Here is a 7,818-nt window from a genome sequence, read left to right as displayed (position 1 = left end):
TAATGACACTAGCTAATATTTACTGATTTCCACCAAGGGCAGAGTAAAGGCCACACAGTACAGTTCTCCACCCACATTTAAATTCAGATGGCATTCCAGGTGATGGAGTGTTAGAGTACTATGGGGCAGATGTGGCATGGGTGAAATCTAACCCAGGCTGATGGAGACTTAGAGAAAAGCTTATCTCAGTTGTGGCTGGCCTGGATTCTGTGTATACCGCTGGGTGAGAGCCAAAGCAGCTATTATCCACAGTTTGTGAAAAATCATAGAATCATACAATCACCAAGGTTGGAAAAACCTTTAAGATCATCCAGTCCAACCATCCACCTACCAATATTTCCCCCTAAACTGTATCCCTCAGTACCACATCTAAAAGCCTCCTGAACATCTCCAGGGACAGTGACTTCATCACCTCCCTGGGCAGCCTGTTCCAGCACCTGATCACTTTCTCAGAAAAGAACCATTTCCTAATGTCTAACCTGAATCTACCCTGCCATGACTTCAGGACATTCCCTCTAATCCAATTGCTAGTTATATGTGAGAAGAGGCCAATTCCCACCCCACCATAATCTCCCTTCAGGTAGTTACAGAGAGTGATAAGGTCACCTCTAAATCTCCTCTTCTCTAGGCTGAACAATCCCAGCTCCCTCAGCCACTCCTCATAAGGTTTGTCACACATCAGCTTGTCACAACCCCTCATCAGCTTCATTGCCCTTTTCTGAACACGTTGCAGGGCCTCATAGTGAGAGACCCAAAACAGAACACAGTACTCCAGGTGCAGCCTCACCAGGGTTGAGTACAGAGGTACAATTACTTCCCTGCTTCTGCTAGCAACACTGTTTCTGATACAAGCCAGTCTGACCAGATTGCTCACTAGGGCCTTGCTACCCCCAGGCAGATCAACACTTCGGGCCAACTTGGTGTCATTTGCAAACTTACTGGTGGTGCACCCAATAACCTCTCCAGGTCATCAATAAAGATATAAAACAGGACAAGTCCCAATACCGACTCGTAGGGAACACCACTTGTGGTTGGTTGCCGTCTGGATGTGACACCATTTATTACCACTCTGGACCTGGCCATCCAGACAGTTCTTTACCCAGCAAAATGATTCTTGGTACTCTTACTGTGCTTTGTTAGTGATCTTTCCCTTATCCAGTTTTTCTTCTGTGCTTCGATTCAGAATCTTTCAATTCACCTGCTTTCCCTTTGTTACCACTGCTGTTCACTCATCCATCCAAGTCAAGTCTGATCTTCCTGGGCAGAAGACAGAAACCTTCTCCAGGTAGGTCTACTCCTACCTACTCACTGGAAGCTCCTGTTACAGCTTCATTGTAAGGACTTTCCAAAGAAAGCAATATATTTTAAGGCTCCACATATTTTACCAAGTTTCCCCAAACCAGTTGTCCAGTCTTCTGCTGGCTTCATCCAGCCATAAGGTATTTCTACGTTGACACCACCACCTATCTCCTCCAAAGTCCTACCAGGCACTGCAACATTTTTTTCACTTTTCTTGGATGAGAGCGATGGCAGCTGAACTGAGCAGGGCTTGAACCTATTTGCCTTCTAGATACAATCTCATTTGAAGGTGGTTGTCTTCATCCTGCCCTGGCCCTAGCTGTATTTTTGCAGAACGTAACCAAAGGAGCACAATATAGAATGAATTTTTTGCCTGCCCACTCTTTGATCCTAGTTTCCTGAATTTACTTTGGCATGGTCTCTACATGTGTGTTTGGTATCCACTCTCTTAGATAACAAAGTAATGTAGCAAGAATGTATGCTTTTAACCTAGCACTGACATTCAAATAATCTGTGGGTTTAAAGCACTCTCTGTCACTGATCTGGGAACGTATTTGATTTTCTGAAATCAACAGGGTTTTGAGTTCAAGCCAAAACTAGCAGGATGGAAAACAGGTCTGATTTCAGATGCATCCCACAATGGCTGCTGATGAAATTACATGGGAACAGAAAGAAAACTATAAGATAATGAAGTGCTAAAATTCTTCCCTTATTTCATAGCGAAGTGAGGGGCACTGGCAGGACTATGCATGGAACCATGAGTTGATCTGGGCAGAGGCTTAAAGGCAGGAGTAAAGTTGCAGTAAAAGAGGAAGTTCTACAGAAGAAATTCAACCCTAAAGCAAAATCACAAAGAATGAATTTGCCCATTAAGATGCTTTCAGTAAAAACCCAGTAAAGATACCTTTATAAAAATTGAGCCCCTGTTTCAAAACAAGTAACTGAGCACTCTTGCTGCCATAAGCTGTGCTGCGTAAGAAGGGCAGTGGAAGATATCTCCCAGAAGTGCCTAGGCAATAAACACTGTCTCCACCCCTCCTACCCACCCACATCCCAGCCCCAGCCAGGCAGTATGATTTCCACCTTGGCTTCAAACCAAAAGAGAGAGACATGCATTCTGTCAGGGCAAGAGTTGCAAGAGTTCAGCTCTGGACAAGGGGGAGAGGGAAGAAAGAAATTACCAGAAGCAGACGTGAAGGAGGAACAGAGAAAAGGCTCACATTTCCATGGAGGGATTTGATGAGCAATCAGCTGTGTGGAGAATCACTCTTCTGTGGGACAGCATTCTTCTGCCTCACATGGCTGGAACATGCTGTGAGAACCTTATCTGCTTTGTATATGCCCACTGGTCTTGGGGAGATCCTTGGGAGTGGCCGGGCAACAGAAACAGGACAGAAGGAGTGTTTTCCCAGAGGAACTTCATTTTTCATATGCCTGAGATTTCACTTGATTTTCATGTGTCCTCCTCACCATGGTCTCCCTACTACCTGGCTCTCTTTAATGCTTTTTAGTATAGGCTGTATATTTCTGCAAGTACTCAGGTCAGATAACCCTACCAGCTTTCTGCACGTGTTTATTTCTGACCTGCCAACATCTCATATGTTCTACTGTGCTCCAGAATATATTTCTTCAGGGCTTTGCTTTATTCTCCAGTAAAAAACTGACATTAAAATCTTTAGTAGGTAAAGTTAGATGCCTTTACAAACCAGGCAAAAATGAGTCCAAGGTATCTACTGTAGGTGCTTTTTGTAAAGCAATGTGTTAATTCTGGCTTAGCTGTGCTCCCTACAGTAGAAGTTACAGTGGGAAACACATCAGTGATCCTTATATGAATTTCCTCAAACCGTATGTAGTATGGAATGCAAAAGCTTAGTTTTAAAAGCCTCTTCTAGTGGGATTAAAGCCTTTTCTCCTTGGCTGACAGTGCTTTATTCAGTTAAGTCTTTTGGTGTTTATTTCCTACTGCTGCCTTTTGCATGAAGCTTTGTTTGGTGGTATAACAGCTGGCTTCAGTAGGCTGTTTGCTGTCCCACCTTTATGTCAATGCTTTTTGTAGCATCATCAGAAGGTAGTCCAGCCTAGCTTTAGGAATCCTTGAACAACAGCCTCAGAGAGACTGTCTCATACTTTTGTAGCTCAGAAGGCAAGAACAGGAGATATATTAGCAAACAGATGCAAGGAAATGTTCCAGAGTAGAGAGTGTGCCCAAATAACATTAGGAACAAGGCAAGTTTGGGAAGTTCAAGCAGCATGCCTTTATTGCACATCCTTGTCCTGTGTTGTTGGCACCTGCTATCAGCTCCCCTGATATTAGCAACAGATGGACTAGTTAAGATAGCTTGACAGCACTCAAGTGTGAAAGCATTCAAGGCTCATGGCCAACAAGACTTTGGGGCTTCTGTGATTTTTGGTTTAGAGTTTGGCCCAGCTAATCATCTGTTGACAGCTCATCTCAGTCTTGGTTTTTGTGCTTACAAACAGTATTGAGCAATGTAGATACTGCTCATGATGCTGGGTCACAGGCAGTCCTGGGGAACTGCTTAGGGAAGAGTCATCGATAGCTGGGATACAGATGGGCTGAGGGTGAAGAGGATCTGTGGCTTAATAGAAAGCATTCTACCAGTGACTGTTATTGCCTTCCCACAGCACCACCGAGTGGAGATAACGGTAAAAAGCACCTACTTTACTGGAAATCCTGACTGTCCCTTGAGAAAGACAGAGTTTTGGAGAAGATTGAGCAAAAGATATGGATGCAGAAAGCCAATTAGCTCAGAATGAATGGGAATTACCCTTGGTTTCTTCTCATTGCTTTAGTGTCCGTACAAACTTAGCAGTGCAGTGTTGTGATAACAATCTCAGAGTGACCTCTGCAGTAAATGATCAGTGCCAGTGAGAACAAGTCAGCTGCCCAGCCAACTTTTCTAGAGTGGTCAGAGTACTTTCATTTCCTCTAGCTTGTGAATTAAAGTTATGAAAATCCTAGTTTCTCCAAGGAGATTTCTAGTATTTAACATACAGAAAATAAAAGTTTGGTCAGTTAGTGCTGTAGTTACTCAGCTACCTGAGAGAGATGCTCTTCCTAAAACAGCTCTCAGGATATTGACCTTCAAATCTGTTAGTTTTAATATGAAAGATAAAATATGGACAACAACCACCTGAGCTGAGGAACAATACCAGAAAGAAGTATGTTCGTAACAACCCATACAGAGAGGTCTCACTGGGAGAACTGTCTGTCATGAACTGACTATAGTTATCAATAAAGACTCAAAAAGCCCTTACAATTCCACAGCCTCTGCTCACCACTGAAGTTCTTAATATCCTCATTTCTATAAGATGTATCATGGTCTCTTGCACAAAGTTCTGAACTAATTTCCCAAGGCTTTTCCAGGGATTCAAGATATCATAATCCATAGTAATCACTCTCAAGTAGATTATGACTCAGGCAGCATGTGCTGTCAGCGTTGCCCTGCTCCACAGTGACCTGAGGGCTGTGCCAAATCAGGTCATCACAGGGAGCAAGCAGTAGTACTGGTAGTGCCAACAGAGAGCAATAAGAGAATAGATTGATTTTGTCAATGAGACAGGGAGAAAAGTCCTTCCCTCTTCAAGCTGGGACATATCTGAGCATTATAGCTGTGTCACAGATCTAGGTTCTCAGGATGAGTATGTGTGCTCAAACAATGCTGTGGCAAAGCAGATAATCCTGCAGAAGAGTCTCTTTTTGAGCTTGGAAATAACCACTTTCTATTACTACCAGGTGAACTCAGATGCTACTACAGATGTACTACAGAAATCACATAAAAATACACTAGAAGGAATTTTATGAAGTTATATTTCTGAATGTGCACTTTCAAGTCTAAGATAACAGTAACCCTAAAATGTTTATCTTACTGCCGCTTAGAAACTATCAGGTGATAGTTAGACTTACCCTTTCAGGCTTCAAAATGATGGATTTTTCCTTGTTGCAAGATTGGAGTTACCTGGCTTCACTTAGAGTCTAACTCTTCTAACAAGAGGCAAGCAAGAATTTCGGAATACTGCTTTTCCTTCACTCATTTTTTAGTTGAGAAGCAACTAAGAAATAGGGACCATAGCAAGGTGTTGGCTTAAAGTAATGACAGTAATTATTTGTCCTCCATTCTCCAGGGTCTTTTGTGAGGAGAAAATCTGGAAATATGTCTGGAATCATTACTACTTCACAAACTGAGAAATTCATAACCATACCAGAGCTATTTAGAACTTATGGCTTCACCACATCACAAGTCCCATAACATGGGTGAATCTAGCTAGCTGCAGCACAGAATCTTTTTTACATAGAAGTGCTTTCTTGTGTCACAACAGAGGGGAGTCATAGCCTGTAAGCTAAGATATCATTTCTCCTAGAAAAAGAGGCACAACTGTGGGTTGCATTTTTGGAACCTTTATCTCACTGGTACATATTCTCTTCCAGAAGAAACAAATATGATCAGATACAATGAACATGAACAACCTCTGCATGTAGGTGAGGGCCCAAAACCTGTTTTCTCTTCATAGGCGAAGTTCTGAATAGTATGGAGAGGGAGTGAAATGCAGGCAAGGACCATTTTAAAGAAACTTTCCACTGTTAGCCTTGCTAATTTTTTCCTAGCCTCAACCTGCAGTGTGAATTTCTATATCCTAGTAGTTAAATGAGGAAAAGGAAAACTGAATGTGAAGTAGAAAGTTTGAGGTATCCAGTTCATAACAGAGTTGAAATGTGTAGCAGAAAATGGGCTGACTGTCCTGAGTCCTACCACCAGTCCTGGCATTTTGTAATGAATATATTTTCCCTCAAGTCTACACAGTTCTTATTCCTGTCATTTTTCTTCCAATTTTGAAAACTTCCAGCCCTGTACATGCAACATGCTGCCTCCAGCTTTACTGCAGGGCTGGACTTTTCAATGGCAAACTTTTTGCAGCCTTGAACTGGCTTCCAAGCCATGACAGGAAACAGTCACCTGTTGTAAAGGACCACCCTCAGATATGCACAATGAGAAGGTGTTATAAAAAAAAAAAAAAAAAAATTCCTCACCCATATTTGAAGATATAGGCTCACAGGAAAACTCCACAAAGGAAACTCTGGCAAGAGAGCCTTCCTTAGTGGCAGTCAGCCCTTAAAATGAGGTCTAAAAGGGATGGAGCCAGGCTTCACCCTATTTGGTCACACAGGTGAATTGCCTTCACCTGTGCTTCCAGGGCTGATCAGGTCTTCTCTCCAGGTGCTCAATCAATGGTTCAGGCCATGACTCAGCAGTTCCTATATATTTGTCCTGTTTCCAGTCTGGGAAAAGCCAAGTGCGCTTAAACTGGGTGTTTAATTCTTTTCTAAGTCTTGTCACATCCTCCGATATCTTTGTCTGCAGTCCAGTCCAGAAAATGGAGAAAAACACCTGCTTCATAAGTCACCTTGTGGGAGACACACAGCCCTGCTTTGGGATGCCTGTCACAAGCCCCACACATCTTGGCAAAGATTCTGCTGTAGGCTTTGTGCAGGTAGCTGAAACATGCTCAGAGGACAGTCAGAGATCTCTGTCTTTGATGACTTGGCAGTCCTATTTGGTCACAAGGCACGCAAAAAAACACAGAGGTCTTATTGGTCAGTTTTAATATTTCAGGAAAATAGACTTTTTGTCCTTCGTTGTCTCCACGGGAACAGACAATCTCTGCAGTCGCTGTGACCATCAGTCCTCTTGTCACTCTTGTTAATAGCTACTACATGGAGATGAGAAGCAAAGAGAAAATATTTGAAAATAACCTCCTGAGCTGTTAGCTTCTTAAATGCTAGAACTATGCCTAGTCTCTTATTAAAAGTCAAGAGACTAGAATGATCTGGTTGAGTGATTGGTCAATGTTTTTCAGCATTTTTCTCCCAAACCAGGAAAATCATGTCTAGAAGTACCTGGGCAAAATAATTCCTTCAACTCTGTTCTGTGTTTGCATAAAATGCAAAACTCTACCCTGCCAGAAGCAGAGGTGCACAGGAAACACCCCTCAAGGCAGAGTTAGTACTTTGCAGCTGTGATCATCACACAAGCTTCAGTCAAAGGCAAGGAAGGACTGGGATAAGTTCAACACTTTGTCTGCTGTACAATACAATAGTTGTTTCACAGACCTTTGCTAAAAACAATGGACAAGGATGTACTGCTGAGAAAGGGTGAGGGGCTACAGTCTTAATTACACTGCATTACTACCTGGAGACTGCTTCAAAGCAGGGCTGATGGCACAGGAGCTTGCATAAAGGACACAAGTCATTAAAAAATGTACAGTTGCAACTTACAACCCAAAACTGCCTGGGCCCTCCCCAGTGGAAAACTGGAAACTCCCACATTGCTCTATGGGATGACATCAGAATGAAGCATGTTCTATGCCAAAATTCTGCTTTGTACTTCCAGGAGGGATAGTTCCAGACCTGTCCTCACCTCAGACTGCTACTGACAAGCCATTCCCTTTCCAACTGCCAGTTATGTCATCCCACAATGGAAAATATTACATTGTCCGAGC

Source organism: Meleagris gallopavo, chromosome 1, assembly GCF_000146605.3.
Source record: "Meleagris gallopavo isolate NT-WF06-2002-E0010 breed Aviagen turkey brand Nicholas breeding stock chromosome 1, Turkey_5.1, whole genome shotgun sequence".
NCBI classification, from domain to species: Eukaryota; Metazoa; Chordata; class Aves; order Galliformes; family Phasianidae; genus Meleagris; species Meleagris gallopavo.
Note: the sequence above shows the minus strand (reverse complement) of the source record.